This window comes from Protopterus annectens, chromosome 1.part0 (genome assembly GCF_019279795.1).
Source record: "Protopterus annectens isolate FY-2018-M chromosome 1.part0, PAN1.0, whole genome shotgun sequence".
Taxonomy (NCBI): Eukaryota; Metazoa; Chordata; order Ceratodontiformes; family Protopteridae; genus Protopterus; species Protopterus annectens.
Window position 1 is genome coordinate 591,986,401 of NC_056725.1, and position 14,321 is coordinate 592,000,721.

At 40.7% G+C, this 14,321-nt stretch overlaps 1 protein-coding gene across 1 annotated transcript in view; it reads right to left on the reverse strand.

Moving 5' to 3' along the window:
* RAB3GAP2 (RAB3 GTPase activating non-catalytic protein subunit 2) overlaps positions 1 to 14,321 on the reverse strand; it is a 2,949,955-nt gene that overhangs the window by 309,520 nt on the left and 2,626,114 nt on the right. The gene's annotated exons all lie outside the window — the stretch shown is intronic.

The window sequence follows — 14,321 nt, forward strand, 5'->3', positions numbered from 1 at the left end:
TTGAATGTAAAGGGTCTCATACCAACAAGTACAGTAACTCATTAGACCCATTATAGAGTACAACGCCCCTTTTGGAATGTACCTCACAAGACATCTGCAACAGCTGGAAAGGCCACAGAAGTACCTCACAAAGAGGATTACTGGCCTCAAACAAATGCCCTACACTGACCGCCTCAAAAAACCTCCAGCTTTACTCTGTAGCATATCGCCTACTCCGATTTGATCTCTGCCTAACATATAAAGCTATGTCAAACCCAGAGCTGTTGGACATGCTACACCTAAAGAAATCCCAATCCCTCCAAGCTACACACTCTAGGGACTTAAACCTTGTCACCACAATAAACAGGACACGCTGGAGGGATAGATTCCAGTCCCAGAGACTTCCTATACTCTGGAACAAGCTACCCATCTATGTCAAGCAAAGTTCTTCATTAGCACTCTTCAAGAAAAATCTTGATGAGTGGATGGGAAATACACCCCGGGGATCACTTCTGTGTCTCTGCTGGACAGTGGCACAGGAAAATAACTTCCTTGGGTAGCATAAGCTATGGTACCTTGCTGGCTAGGTATATGTAGGCCCTTGGGCCGATTAGCCTAGTACCTACCTATGAACCCTTAATGAACACATATGTTTAAATTCTCTATGTAGTAAGAAAGGTACAAGGATTACTTTTGCAGAAAAGGGAGGTAGCACTGTCATATTAAACCCTTACACTATAAAGACAAGGAGGAATATTGTCAACTACATGATGGGAGATTTTATCAAAGAATATTATCAGACCCTACAAATGTTTTCAGAAAAGAAACTAATATTTTTTTACACTTGTCAGATGAAGAAGTGGTAATTAAACCCAAAATAGCTTCAGAACTTGCTGTATCTGATCCAAAATGCCAATATTTTTGCATACTTTTTAAGATACATGAGAACCTTAACAAAACCACCAGGATAACCCATTGTCCATTTCTGGACATAGGTCACTTACAGAACCTCTTTCAGAAATCTTAGCCAAATCCTTGTCTTCTTTAATACCACTTGTCAAATTAAGACTGAAAGATTCCACTCAATTATTGCAGCTACTATAAAAGGTTAAATGTGACTTCAACTGGTAGCTATGCACTTTAGATGCAAAATCATTATAATCTGGCATACACCTCTGGGTAAGTATTGAGGCATCTGAATATTGGCTCTACAGATCTAAGCTTTACAGTCCTGGCTTTCAATACTTTGTATTACCCTCAAAGAACATATTTTTTTGTTTTTTTGTTTCTTTTTTATTTCAATGGACACTTATCTACAAGTACAAGACACTGCTATTGGTAACACATTGGCACCTGTATATGCCAATTTGTTTATGTGTACCTAGAAGACCAACTTAATTATTCCCATACACCATCAACATGTGACAGACTACTTTGCTACTGGCTGATCTGGACCTTACACTTAATAGGTCTGCAACACTCTGTGCTTTACCTTAATCAGATCAAGCAAGGTATTGCATTTACCCCTAAATTATGATTTATCTATTATGTCTTTTCTGGTTCTTAAATGACCTGACAGATGCCTAAAAGCAAGCTTATATCGTAAATCTTAAAACAAGAAGTTTATGCTTTCTGCATCAAGTTGTCACCCACCTCATGTGACAAAAAACATAAGAAAATCCCAGTTTATTAGAGCAAGACACATTTATTCACAAGCTAAAGATTACAATACCCATTCCCAATATTCGATTATCAGGTTTAAAAAAAAACAGGTTATACATATGCAATATTTTATACAGAAAACAAGCTGACAGGACAAATCAGTTGTTGCAATATACTACATATGTTCATAAGAATATATATATATATATATATATATATATATATATATATATATATATATATATATATATGAATTCTTCTCATTATTTCTATGTGGGAAATACTTGCAGGAAACTGTCAGACAGAATAAAAGAACATTGTGGGGCTATCAGAAATTCTGACTCTCGAAATGCACTAGGCTAGGCATTCGCTAACTTGCACTAATTTTGAAAATTTTCTATTTTTAGTATTAGAGCAAGTAGAACTGTTTTTTGGTGACTATGCTACTCTATTGGAGGTTAGGGAACTCAAATGGCAACTTTTGCTGGGAGCAGATTCAGCTCCTGATTTGAATGATAACATCAATTTAAAATGTGCTTTGCAATGGCTTACCTGAGTTCACATGACAGACTCACTTTTCACTAGTTTTCTATATGCTGTATATTGTACATGATTTTTCAGGTCACTTCATTACCATATAATGATATGTGCATACTTAAAGAAGGATAGGGTTATTTCATTGGCTGTTACTGTTTTACTGCTTTATTGCCATATGACATGTAGTATATATTTACTGATTTTCTTTGTACCTTCTTATTTCTGAAGAAGTTCTTACATATTAAAAGAACGAAAGCGCGCTCAATTACTGGTTCTGGTGTTGTTTTTTCATACAGCTGTAGAAGTTTTTTTGCATATATATATATATATATATATATATATGAACACACACACACACACACACACACACATATATATATATATATATATATATATATATATATATTTATTCACAACAATAGTTTTGACCTAGTTTTTAATAACCACTTTTGGCAAAAATATTCATTTTACTAAATATCTTGTAGTGCATGGACCATAGTGATTACACTTGGATATCATGAAAAAAACAATTCACTTAAGCTCTTTTGTAGCTTAAGACCCAATCGCAACAAATGCATAACTTATTAATAGTGAGTATTGTGCTAGGCAATCAAATTTGCCAGTACTGACCATTAACAAACGACAGCGGTAAAATAAAAAACAAATTTGTTTCTGCCTGCTGTCTGTTCAGGTAATGCATCTCTGACTCTGTAACATAAGACAGTGTCTGCTAAGTACTTTATGGCCTTGAAAAATGGCAAAACACTTAATTATTTTTTTATTTATTTGTAACTAGTAGCAAATGGAACAGATAAAACTCCATGCACTACAAAGAATTTTTATTGGGTTTCAGATCATACTCCTTCATTACATCTTCTCAACATGGGTACCAACAGTCACCTCTCAAACTTCGCTCTCAAGGTGAATTTCTTAGCATCCATGTCTCAAACACATAATAAGCAGGCTATGATCGGCAAACCTCTCATAACCCTCTATATTAATACATATTGGGCCACTATATAACATTCTTCCAGAATCTTAAAAGATTTGTTTACGGAAAAAGGCAAACAATAACTGAATTTCTTGGCCATTATAAAAAAGGAATTCAAGACATTCTATTACAAAAAATGATGGAACAGCTCTCCAGGGTTGTTTCTCATGCAGGAACTGTTAACTTTGCCAAGAATGTTCATAAAACATAAAAATTTACTTCTGCCAACAATTATTAAATATTTGTCATTACAGCATTTACTACCTGCTATTTACCTAGCAGCATCTATATCTTCCAGCAATTTATGTTGACAAAATTTCTCTAAAATTTAAACTTAGGATGTCCAAACATTTAATCTAATTCTCTATACACAAACACACTGTAAGACACCCAGATGCAAGATTCATATTTATCGGTATTGATAAATTTATTCACCAAGGTCAAGTAAGGCAGGCTTGCAAGAACAGCTTTCTAACAAAGAACAAAAATGGATTACATTAGTTGCACTTTTCACACCAGTCTTAATGAATACTTACAATGCAGGTTTTGCTCAAAAGATGTTAATTTTATTTTATTTTTTGTCATTTGGTGAGACTATTTCTATGGACATTTTACATTGGTAATACAGAAATGTAAAGTTACACTTCCATTGTTTTATTCTTACAAGCATACCTCTCAACCTCTTAGTGACAGAAATCTGGACAAAGCCTGACAAAATGGGGGCCAAAGGCCCAAAATAGGGACAAAATAGTATTGCTCTTATAAACGTAGAAAGTTCCTAGAGTAACAGAGTTTCTTTTAACAATTATTTTCTGAAGGATTTGAAGTTTCAAACTCAGATGTATGTCAGTATTTAGTGACTTCAGTTCTCAGATTATCCCACTGGCTTGCCAGAAAACCACAAAATTTATGAGGAACGGACCAAGAATATAAGCCAAAAATATGGACATTCTGCAAAATATGGACAGTTGAGAGGTATGCTTACAAGATATTTGTATGGAAGATATTTGAATATTGATATTAACTTCTATTGATGATGACTAGTATTTGTGCTCATATAAATAGTAAAAAGGTGTTTTTAATTTAGGTTAAATACTGACGAAGAAGCTACCCACTCAGAAAAGTACAGTTTTGTACCTACCATAAATGTAGATGTCCGATAGGTATGCATCTGCAGTCATAACAAATGGGTGGTCCTGCCTCAGGCAGCCCTTCGGTCAGCCGGATTCCAAAGTCTGGGTCTGGCCTCGGCTGATGTCGCACTTTTCCTGACGTCAGAGCTTCTGGGATATAAAGGCATCAGCCGACGCCATTTTCCTCAGTGTTTCTTGCCCCAGATGCCAGGTGCCCTCTAGGAAGGCTAAATTTGGATAAATGCTGTAAAGTTCCAAACAGTAGCAAAATATATATATATACATTTATACAAACAAACAAATACACCATAATAGATTCCCCCAGCTAGCTGAAAGAGGGGTAAGCACCCTAGGAATACCACAGAGGGGAAGGAGGGTGGGTAATCCTGACTGCAGATGCATACCTATCGGACATCTACATTTATGGTAGGTACAAAACTGTACTATGTCCTTCAAGGATGCATCTGCAGTCATAACAAATGGGTAGAATACCATAGCCAAACTGGGGGAGGAGGCACTAAGAGAAGGATGGTGTAGTCAGGATCCCCTGCAGAACTGCAGAACCCTGGAGTATAAAGGAAGATTATAATGCTTGGCAAATGTATGCACGGAGCTCCAAAGTAGCAGCTTCTAAAATGTCCTTGGTAGCCACCCCTCGTAGGAAAGCTGTAGTGGTGGCTGTGGCCCTTGTGGAATGAGGCCTGATATTTTCAGGAGCTGTCTTTCCATGAAAGGAGTAGCAAAAGCAAATGCAATTTCCTATCCATTTTGAAATTGTCTGTTTGGAAATTGCTCTTCCTTGCACCCCCGTTGCATATGCTACAAAAAGTTGGTCAGTTTTTCTGTTGGTTTTAGTTCTGTCCAGATAGTAGCGTAATTGTCTGTGTATATCCAAGGTGTGCAAAAGTTTTTCTCCTTTGTTCTGTGGGTTAGGGAAGAATGTAGGCAAATGAATAGCTTGGTTCAAGGATACCCTGGATACCACCTTTGGCATGAAAGTAGGATTGGTTCTCAGTGACACTCTATCCTGGTGGAAAATAAGAAAAGGCTGCACTGCCATTAATGCCTGTAACTCGGATACTCTTCTTGCTGAAGTGATTGCCAGAAGGAAAGCAGTTTTCCAAGATAAAAACTGTAGATCTGCTGATGCTGCTGGTTCAAAGGGAGGTAGTGTCAATTTTTCCAGCACAAAATTGAGATCCCATGCAGGTAGAGGGGGTCTCCTTGGAGGTTTAACATTTTTGATCCCTCTCAAAAGTTGTCTGAGAAGAGGGTGAGAGAAGATAGGGGGATCCATATTGTATTCTGCTGAAATTGCTGAAGCATGAATCTTAATGGAAGAATAAGACAGTCCATTGTGGAACAGTTCTGCTAAGTATTCTAGGATGTGCGCTAGGTTTGCCACTGTGACATCTGTGCCCTTTGATGTGCTCCAAATGAGGAATCTCCTCCATTTAGCTGAGTATGTTTTCCTTGTGGAAGGTCTGCGAGCCTCCAAGATAATGTCCTTGACCCTCTGAGATAAAACAGTTTGGTTTGGTTTTAAGGAATTTTCCAGGCAGTTAGTTGCAGTGTTTTCAAGTTTGGATGCAGGGTCTTGAAATTGTTCTGCGTTAGAAGAGGAGGTCATGAGTTCGCCTGAGACATGCTTCTCAGTAGCGGATACCAGTGTTGTCTTGGCCAGTCCGGGGCTATTAGTATCACCTTTGGCTGTTCCTCCCTGATCTTCAGTAGAACCTTGTACATCAATGGGAGAGGTGGAAGGGCATATACTGTTAGGGAATTCCAGCTGAATGAGAGAGAGTCCACCCTCCAGGCTTGTGGGTGGTATGTCCTTGAGCAGAATTTCTTCATTTGGTGGTTGAGTGGGGAGGCGAACAGATCTATCTCTGGCATTCCCCATTTCTTTGTTATGAGTTTGAAGATGTCTGGATGCAGCCTCCATTCGTGAGCATCCGTGGTAGTTCTGCTTAAGCTGTCTGCTAGTGAATTCTCTTTTCCTGGTACGAATTTGGCCTGTAGCTGGATAATGAGATTCAGGCATAGGTTCCACAGATTGATTGCCATCCGGCATAGAGGGTAGGAATGTGTGCCTCCCTGTTTGTTTATGTACCACATGACCGTGGTGTTGTCTGTCCTTATCAACAGATGTCCTTGCTGGAGGAATGGCTTGAAAGCCTCAATTGCATGCTTCACTGCCAGCATCTCCTTTTGGTTTATGTGCATGCTTAGCTGTCCTTGAGGCCATAGGCCTTGGATACATTTGTCCTCCATGTGTGCTCCCCATCCTAGGTCTGAGGCGTCCGTGGTGATGGTCTGCCTTGGTTTTGGTTTGTTGAAAGGCAACCCTCTGTTGGACTGGCAGGCCTGAGCCCACCACAGGAATTCCTTTTGAAGGCATGGAATGATTGGTATCATGGTTTCTAGACTGTGCCTGTGTTGAGACCATACATTCCTTAGGTACCACTGTAATTTCCTCATATGCAGCCTGGCATGTGGGATCAAGATTATGCAGGATGCCATGAAACCCAGGGCCTGCAAGACTTTCCTTGCAGTAAGCTGAGTTTGTCTTGTCAAAGCCATGAAATAAGCTGGAAGTTGTTTTTGTTTTTCTTCTGTGAGAAAAGCCATCTGAGTGATTGTGTCCAGATCCGCACCCAAAAAGGTTATCCTTTGGGATGGCACTAGTCTTGACTTTTGGATGTTGACTGTGTATCCCAAGGCCTGTAGCAGGTGTATGACATAGGCCAAGTCCTTTAACAATTTTGTCTTGTTGTCTGCTTGTATTAGGCAGTCGTCCAGGTATGGGTAAATTTGAATTCCCTGAAGTCTGCAATGAGCAATTACTGATGCCAGGCATTTCGTGAATACTCTGGGCGCAGTAGATAATCCAAAGGGCAATGCTGAGAATTGATAATGCTCTGATCCTGCAAGAAATCTGAGGTGTCTTCTGCAATCTGGTCGGATAGGGACGTGCAGGTATGCCTCCTTGAGAGCTAGAGTAACCAGCCAAGACTCCTTGCCCAACATGGGAAGAAGTTGCTGTAGGGTCAGCATTTTGAATTTTGGCACAATGAGATATGTGTTCAGTGCGGACAAGTCGAGAATAGGCCTCCATTGGTTTTCTTTTCTTGGTACAAGGAATAGTCTGGAGTAAAATCCTTGGCCTTGTTCCATAGATGGTACCCTTTCTATCGCTTTCATTTGAAGTAAATTGTTGATTTGTCTTAAAGCCTCTGCCTTCTGGTTTGGTGGAAGGTTTGGCATTCCGCTTATTTTTGGTAAAGTGTGGAAGTGAAACCTGTATCCTTTGTCTATTGTCTGCAATGTCCATGGGTCCTTTGTAATGCAATGCTAGTTTTTTGAGAATAAAGCCAGCTTTCCGCCCAAGGGAGCTACCAGTTGATCCCTGGTAGGCGGAATCAGAGTCAAGTCATTGTGTCTGTCCTGTGGTAGTGGTTGTAGTTGCAGCTGTGGTACTACTCCTCTGGTTGGCAGGCTGCCACTGACGGCCTCTGTAGGCACCCTTTGATTGACCTCTGCCTCTAGGGCATCTATTCCTGCCCCTCTGTGCTCTGGGGGTGTCTGGAAAGGACCAATTCTTTGTAGGCCAGTTTCTGCAGAACCTCGGAGGTTGGACCTGCAGAAATTCCTTTACTGTTTGCACAGATTTTGCTTTTTCTTCCACTTTCTTTAGAATCTCCTGTGCAGGGGAGCCAAATAAACTTTGTTTCTCCATAGGAGCATCAAGGAGTTTAGCCTTGACATGGTCTGGCAAGGATTGCTCTTTTAGCCAGGCATGCCTACGAATTACTGCTCCAGTCATAGCTGATCTAAATGAAGCCTCCAGTGCATCATAGCCACATTTTAAGAAATGATTACTGACCTGCTGAGAATTGTGTACCAAATCCTGAAGGGATTTACGGTCTAAAGGTTCAGGAGAAGAAAGCTTCTTATTCAGCTGATCTAACAAAAATTCTTGGTACTGTACCATATGAAATTGACAGTTTAATGCCCTGGCAGAAAGAGTAGCAGATGTATAAACCTTTTTACCCCATCTCTCTAATGCTCTAGACTCTCTTTCAGAGGGTAGGGGATTTTTGGCAGTAGCAGCTGCAACTCCTTTTGGGCCCTGAGAAATAGTTTCTGGGTCTGCAGCATGGGCTTTAAAGAGGTGGAAATGAGAATCCGGGACCCTGTAATATCTGTCAGGTTTGGCAGGGGCCGGGGGAAGAGAATCAGGGGCAGAACTGACATCATTATACACATCATCAATTACAGTTAGAAGAGGTGGTATGGCTAAGGGCCTATGCTGGGGCAAATGCAGAAATGTCCTTAATCTTTTTCTAGAATCAGAAAAATCCTGACCCTGCCATTGAAAGTGCTCCCTCATGGAGTGCAAAGTTTCCCCAAAGGAAAATTCTTCAGGAGGGGAGGCTGAAGGAATAGAATCTTCTGCATCTGAATCCTCATAAGGCGAGTAGGCCCCTTCCTGTTGGTCTGAATGATCAGATCCATCGGTGGAGTAATCAGAGGAGAGAGGTTCAGAGGGATCAGTCCTGGGCCTTTTGTCTGGTGGAGGTTGGGAGGCCCTGTCTGGGTGAGGTTGGGAACCCCTAATTAAGGATATAAGGTCCTCAGCAAGACTGAGAATCTGAGAACTTGAGGAAGGCCTCTGAGAAGTAGATTTGGCAGGCAAAGCTTTTGAAAGTTTGGCAGCTTTAGCCCTGGAGAAGGCCTTAATAGACATAGAAGCTGGGGGCCTAGCTGCCCCACGTGCAGGAGTAGAAATGTCCAAAGGAATGGTGTCAGACAATTCTTGAGCACTAGCTTCGGTAGGGATATCTGTAGCCAACTCAGCCAGGGCCTCTCTGGCCTCGGTTGTCGGAGGTATGGTTTTGGTCGTAGTAAGAACCGAGGACTCGGTTTCAGCCGAAACCAATCCACTAAGCACAGAAGAGGTTATCAGGGACCTGGGGACCCAGGTTGACAGTGGCCTTTCTTTTGACACTCACATTGCTAAAGTGGTTAGAAAGACCTTCTACATTGCCCACCTGATCATGAAGGGATTCACATCCAGATCTAGTGAGGTCATTGTTCCCCTGTACTCTTCACTTATCAGACCAATGATCGAGTACAATGCCCCATTCGGGATGTATCTCACCCGACATCTGCAGCAATTGGAGAGACCCCAAAAGTTCCTCACCAAAAGGATAAAGGGACTCCAAAATCTGTCATATGCTGCCAGATTGAAGAAACTCCAGCTCTATTCAGTCGCATACCGCCTGCTCAGAGGTGACATGTGCCTGACATACAAGGCCATGTCCAACCCGAATTAATGGACATGCTCCACCTCAAAAATCCAAATCCACCAAAACCACTAGAGCAAGCGACTTAAACCTTAGCACGGATATAAATAGGACGTGCTGGAGGGATAGATTTATCACTCAGAGACTCCCTATGCTGTGGAATAAAATCCCGGTCCATGTGAGGCAGAGCACCTCGCTGACTCTGTTCAAGAGAAATCTAGACCTGTGGATGGGAGATCGTAGGTTTACCCCGGGAATCATCTCTGGGTCACTGCTGGACAGAGGCACAACAAACTAATGGGCACAGTATTTTTTCATATAAGGGGTGGCGTAAGCCACAATAATTTGGGCTAGGCTTATAAATGCCTTAGGGCAGATAGCCTAGTATAAACCTATGAACCTATGAACCTATGAACTCTCGGTAGGCCTAGCCGTGGTTTCAGCCGAAACCGTGGGCCGCGAGTGTCGGTCCTTTTCCTTGCGTTTTTTGGCCATATGCGTAGTCGGAGTCTCCGACGGCATTTTATATGCAAAATCAGCTCCAAAAAATTCTTCTGCAAACTCCGACCGACGTCTAAGAGTCCGTCGGTTGAAGGAGGCACAGGCTAAACAAGCTGATATGTCGTGGTCTGGGCCTAAGCAAGGAAGATAGTAAGAATGGAAATCCTTATGAGGTATTTGTTTCCCACAAGTTAAACAATTATTTACTTTTTCTGACATCGGCTGAGGCAAGAAAGAGTCCCCAACGGGGTACTTAGCTTTTTTCGAAGTCTTCGGTAGCTGAAATCTCTGGATCTGACCGACCGGCACTTGCGAACAGCTTCTGCTTCAGGCACCGCGCGGCAAGAAAGACTGAGGAAAATGGCGTCGGCTGATGCCTTTATACCCCAGACGCTCTGACGTCGGGGAAAGTGCGACATCAGCCGAGGCCAGACCCAGACTTTGGAATCCGGCCGACCGAAGGGCTGCCTGAGGCAGGACAACCCATTTGTTATGACTGCAGATGCATCCTTGAAGGACATCATACATTTTTAGCACATTTGTTCTTAATAAAAGTTTTAAGCATCCATCATTGTGTTGGCCTCGTTTTCATGATCACTACCAGTGCTGGGTTGGGTATCCTAATTTTGGGACTGTCTTCGTATTGATTCAAGCATACCTTGGGCTGACTCTGGCAATAGCAAATGACCAGTAGTACCCTGGCACTATTGATTAGAGTCATATTGATTCAAGCATACCTTGGACTGACTGGCAATAGCAAATGACCAGTAGTACCCTAGCACTATTGATTAGAGTCATAATGCAATCTGAATAAAGAACGGTTTATGATTACTTTTTATCTCTTTAAAGGACTGTCAGATATAGATATTATAGTAAAAAGAACTCCTAGCATCTTTTTCTAACCACAGATATATGTTCAAAATTTACCAGTAGTTAACTGTAGTACGAATCCTGTTATTCATTACTTTAATGTTAGATACAGATTATCTTCTTGTTCTCAATAACACAGAACTACACCCAGTTTAAGGTAACAAAATAGTTTACATAACACAAACAAATCTTAAACCAACAAAGCCTCACAACATATTCTTGTGGCACACCCCTTGGTAACTTAGGAAGGCTCCACTATGTGTATGAACAACAACACTAAAACAAACTGCTTTCTAGCATCTGGCTATAATGTAGTTAAGTACATATTATTTAAATCCACGTGAGCTGTGATCTGAATTGCTCTGCAAAGTGGTGTACTGGTAGATATCATTTACATATCAGAAAATGCAAGCCTGAAAGGCTGTTAAATGTCTTTCATACAACAAAATTCATAATTTTGATCATGACTTCTTTTGACATATCAGTGTTGGGTTACTATATTTCTGACTAAAATATGAAATGTTCATATGTTTCATCCGGAGTTTCGCCAGCATGATTAGTCTCATAAAAGATCCATTTTTTTTTTTTGTTTTGCTCCCTACAGGACCTCACATGATGGTCCTCCAGTTGTACCCGATCATCCCATTTGCTCAGCATTGACAGGAGCTGATCATTTCCAGGCTAGACAAAGCCATACAGCTCATTCATTATTGTCTGAGAATACTGAGTGGCCATCTGTTCCTTGGTAAAAATTGTATGCTAGGGAGGAACCCAGTTTGCTGCAGTGCTGCACCAGCAGGGCCACTTACCTGCTCCCCCTTTGGCAGCAACTCCCTCAGTAGCTCTTCTGAGTTTCACTACTGCAGTCATCCAAACTGAAGTGCATCTCCACATACCAAGTTCCCTTGGGCTTAGAATGTGAGATGCATTTAACAGCATGGGCTTAGCAGGCTCGAGCTCCACTGGATGCAACACTTAATCCCCCCGGTATGTGCTAACCATGTGGGTGAGACAGAAACACCCCCACCAGGATGGGATAGCCAGCACTATCTGTTTATTCCCACCCTCATAGGCCAGTCACTACAGATAACCAAGCTACTGACCAAACTTGGAACTTGGGTCACCTATGATGTGGTCAGGACTCATTATCACAACCCAATAGAGCTGGCTTAAAAACATCTATTTTAGATGCATTTTCAAATGCCAACTACCCTTCCTCTATGGCAGGATAGCTGTAATATCACTCTAAGGTTATGAAAACTCTGTTTACTGGAGCTCTTAGTCTGTTGTCTGCCAGTCTAATAATCCCAGGGTGAAATCCACAATGTCCATGGAATTTTTAGACGTAAACACTATATATTCTCGTTCTGTATCTACCTGCCAAAAAAAAAAAAAAAAAAAAAAAAAAAAAAAAAAAAAAAACATAGTGTTCTTTCTTGTTAGAAATGCCTAGCAATTCATAACCCTTTATTTTATTGACTTGACATTTGTTTACTGGGACAGTCCATCTGGGTCAAAAGAACCTGTTTTCAGTGGAGGCCTCGGGAGAAAAACACCAAACTACAGACCATGATTTTCTGACATATTACAACGTTTTAGTTTAAAATACAGAGGTAAAGTTGTTACCGGTTCATGTAGAGACACAGACATCACAGCATTTAACTATACAAAAAATATTCAAAGTATATACATCTCAGTCATCATAGCATTTAACTATACAAATATTCAAACGTATATATGCTATTATACATTCTTATGCTCTCAGACATAGGAGATAGGTACAAGAAATTATTTCATAGTAAAAATTACTGGTAATTCCGTGTCACCTTCTTTTACTTTATTTTGTTACAGTTTGACAGGGTACTGAGATATTGGACAGCCACTACATTATTATAGAATAGGGAAGGTATTAAAGGGGAAGAACTGGGAGAGAGTTAGCTATCTCAAATAGAGTTAGTTAGAAGGAAAGAGAAAGAGGTGAGACTCTTAGCTTGGAGTAGATCAGACAGGGGAGATAAAGCAGAGGTGAAGTTATCCAGGAGTAGAGCACGAGCACAGCCATGACTTATTTAGATGTCGTTTTAGTGAGGTTTTGAACGCTTCCAGGCTAGGAGCAGTTCTAGTTGATAGGGGGAGAGAGTTCCAAACTTTTGTAACTGAGTAAGAATATAGGCTTTGTCCTGGAAGTTTAGAGGGCTTTACAAATGGTGACGAATTTTTTGCATTCAGACCTAACGTTTTGTTGGGAATGTAGGGTTTGACTAAGTGGTTCAGTGCTGGGTAGGCTAAGGGTTTATAGATGATGCTGTGTAAAGTTAAGAGTTGGACTATATGGAGATGGTTAGGGAGTTCTAGCCATTGAAGCACATGTAATGCTGTACAATAATGTGTGTAGGATTTTGAGTTAGTGGCAAATTTGTCCACTTTGTTGTAGCACTGCTCCATTTTGGATCTAATACAGGACTATAGGTTGGTAAGAATAGTGGCATCATATAGTACAGATGGGAGCATGAAAATTTTAGCAAGAGTAGCTTTTGTTGATCTATTCAGGAAGTATTTGTTTCTATAGAGGATACCTAGTTTCTGGTGAGTTTTCTTAATACTACTTTGGACATGGAAGTCGAACTTAAGATGATTGCCAATGATGACTCCTAGCAGTTTCGTTTGTTGGACTATTTTAATCATGGTGTTGTCTGTCAAATGTATTTTGAAAAGGTTTATGTCAACAGGGTTATTTTTTGCAGGAAGAGATGGAGTTTTTTTTTTTTTTTTAGGGCTAAGGAATAGTTGAGAGTTAGTGAGCCAGGTTTCAACGGCAGTAAAGGTTTGTTACATGATGGAGAGAAGTTGGGGAAGTGTAGGAAAGGTGAATATGATAGTGGAGTTATCTGCATATTGCATGAGTGTTCCTGGGGTTGAGGAAATATACAGGTTGTTTGTAAAGATATTAAAGAATAAAGGTGCAAGAATGGAGCCTTGTGGAACACCAGTGTGGTTAAGTAGAAAGGGATATATTATATTAGACCATTTAAGGGTTTGCTTTTGAGCACCTATGTAACTGTTAAACCTTTGTAGGGTGGAAGGTGTAAATTCTAGGTTAGAGAGCCTGTTAAGGAGTATGGAATGAGAAGCAGTGTTGAATGTTTTTGATAGGTCGAGAAATAGGGCTGATACAAAGCTACCTGCATCCCTTGCCCTGCTTACACTGTCAGTGAAGGATAGAAGGGCTGTAGATGTGCTATGGTCTGGGGAGAAACCATGTTGCAAGTGTGTGAGTAGATTGCATTGCATTAGATATTGCATTAGCTGTTGGTGAATACTCTTCCAGTATTTTAGAGA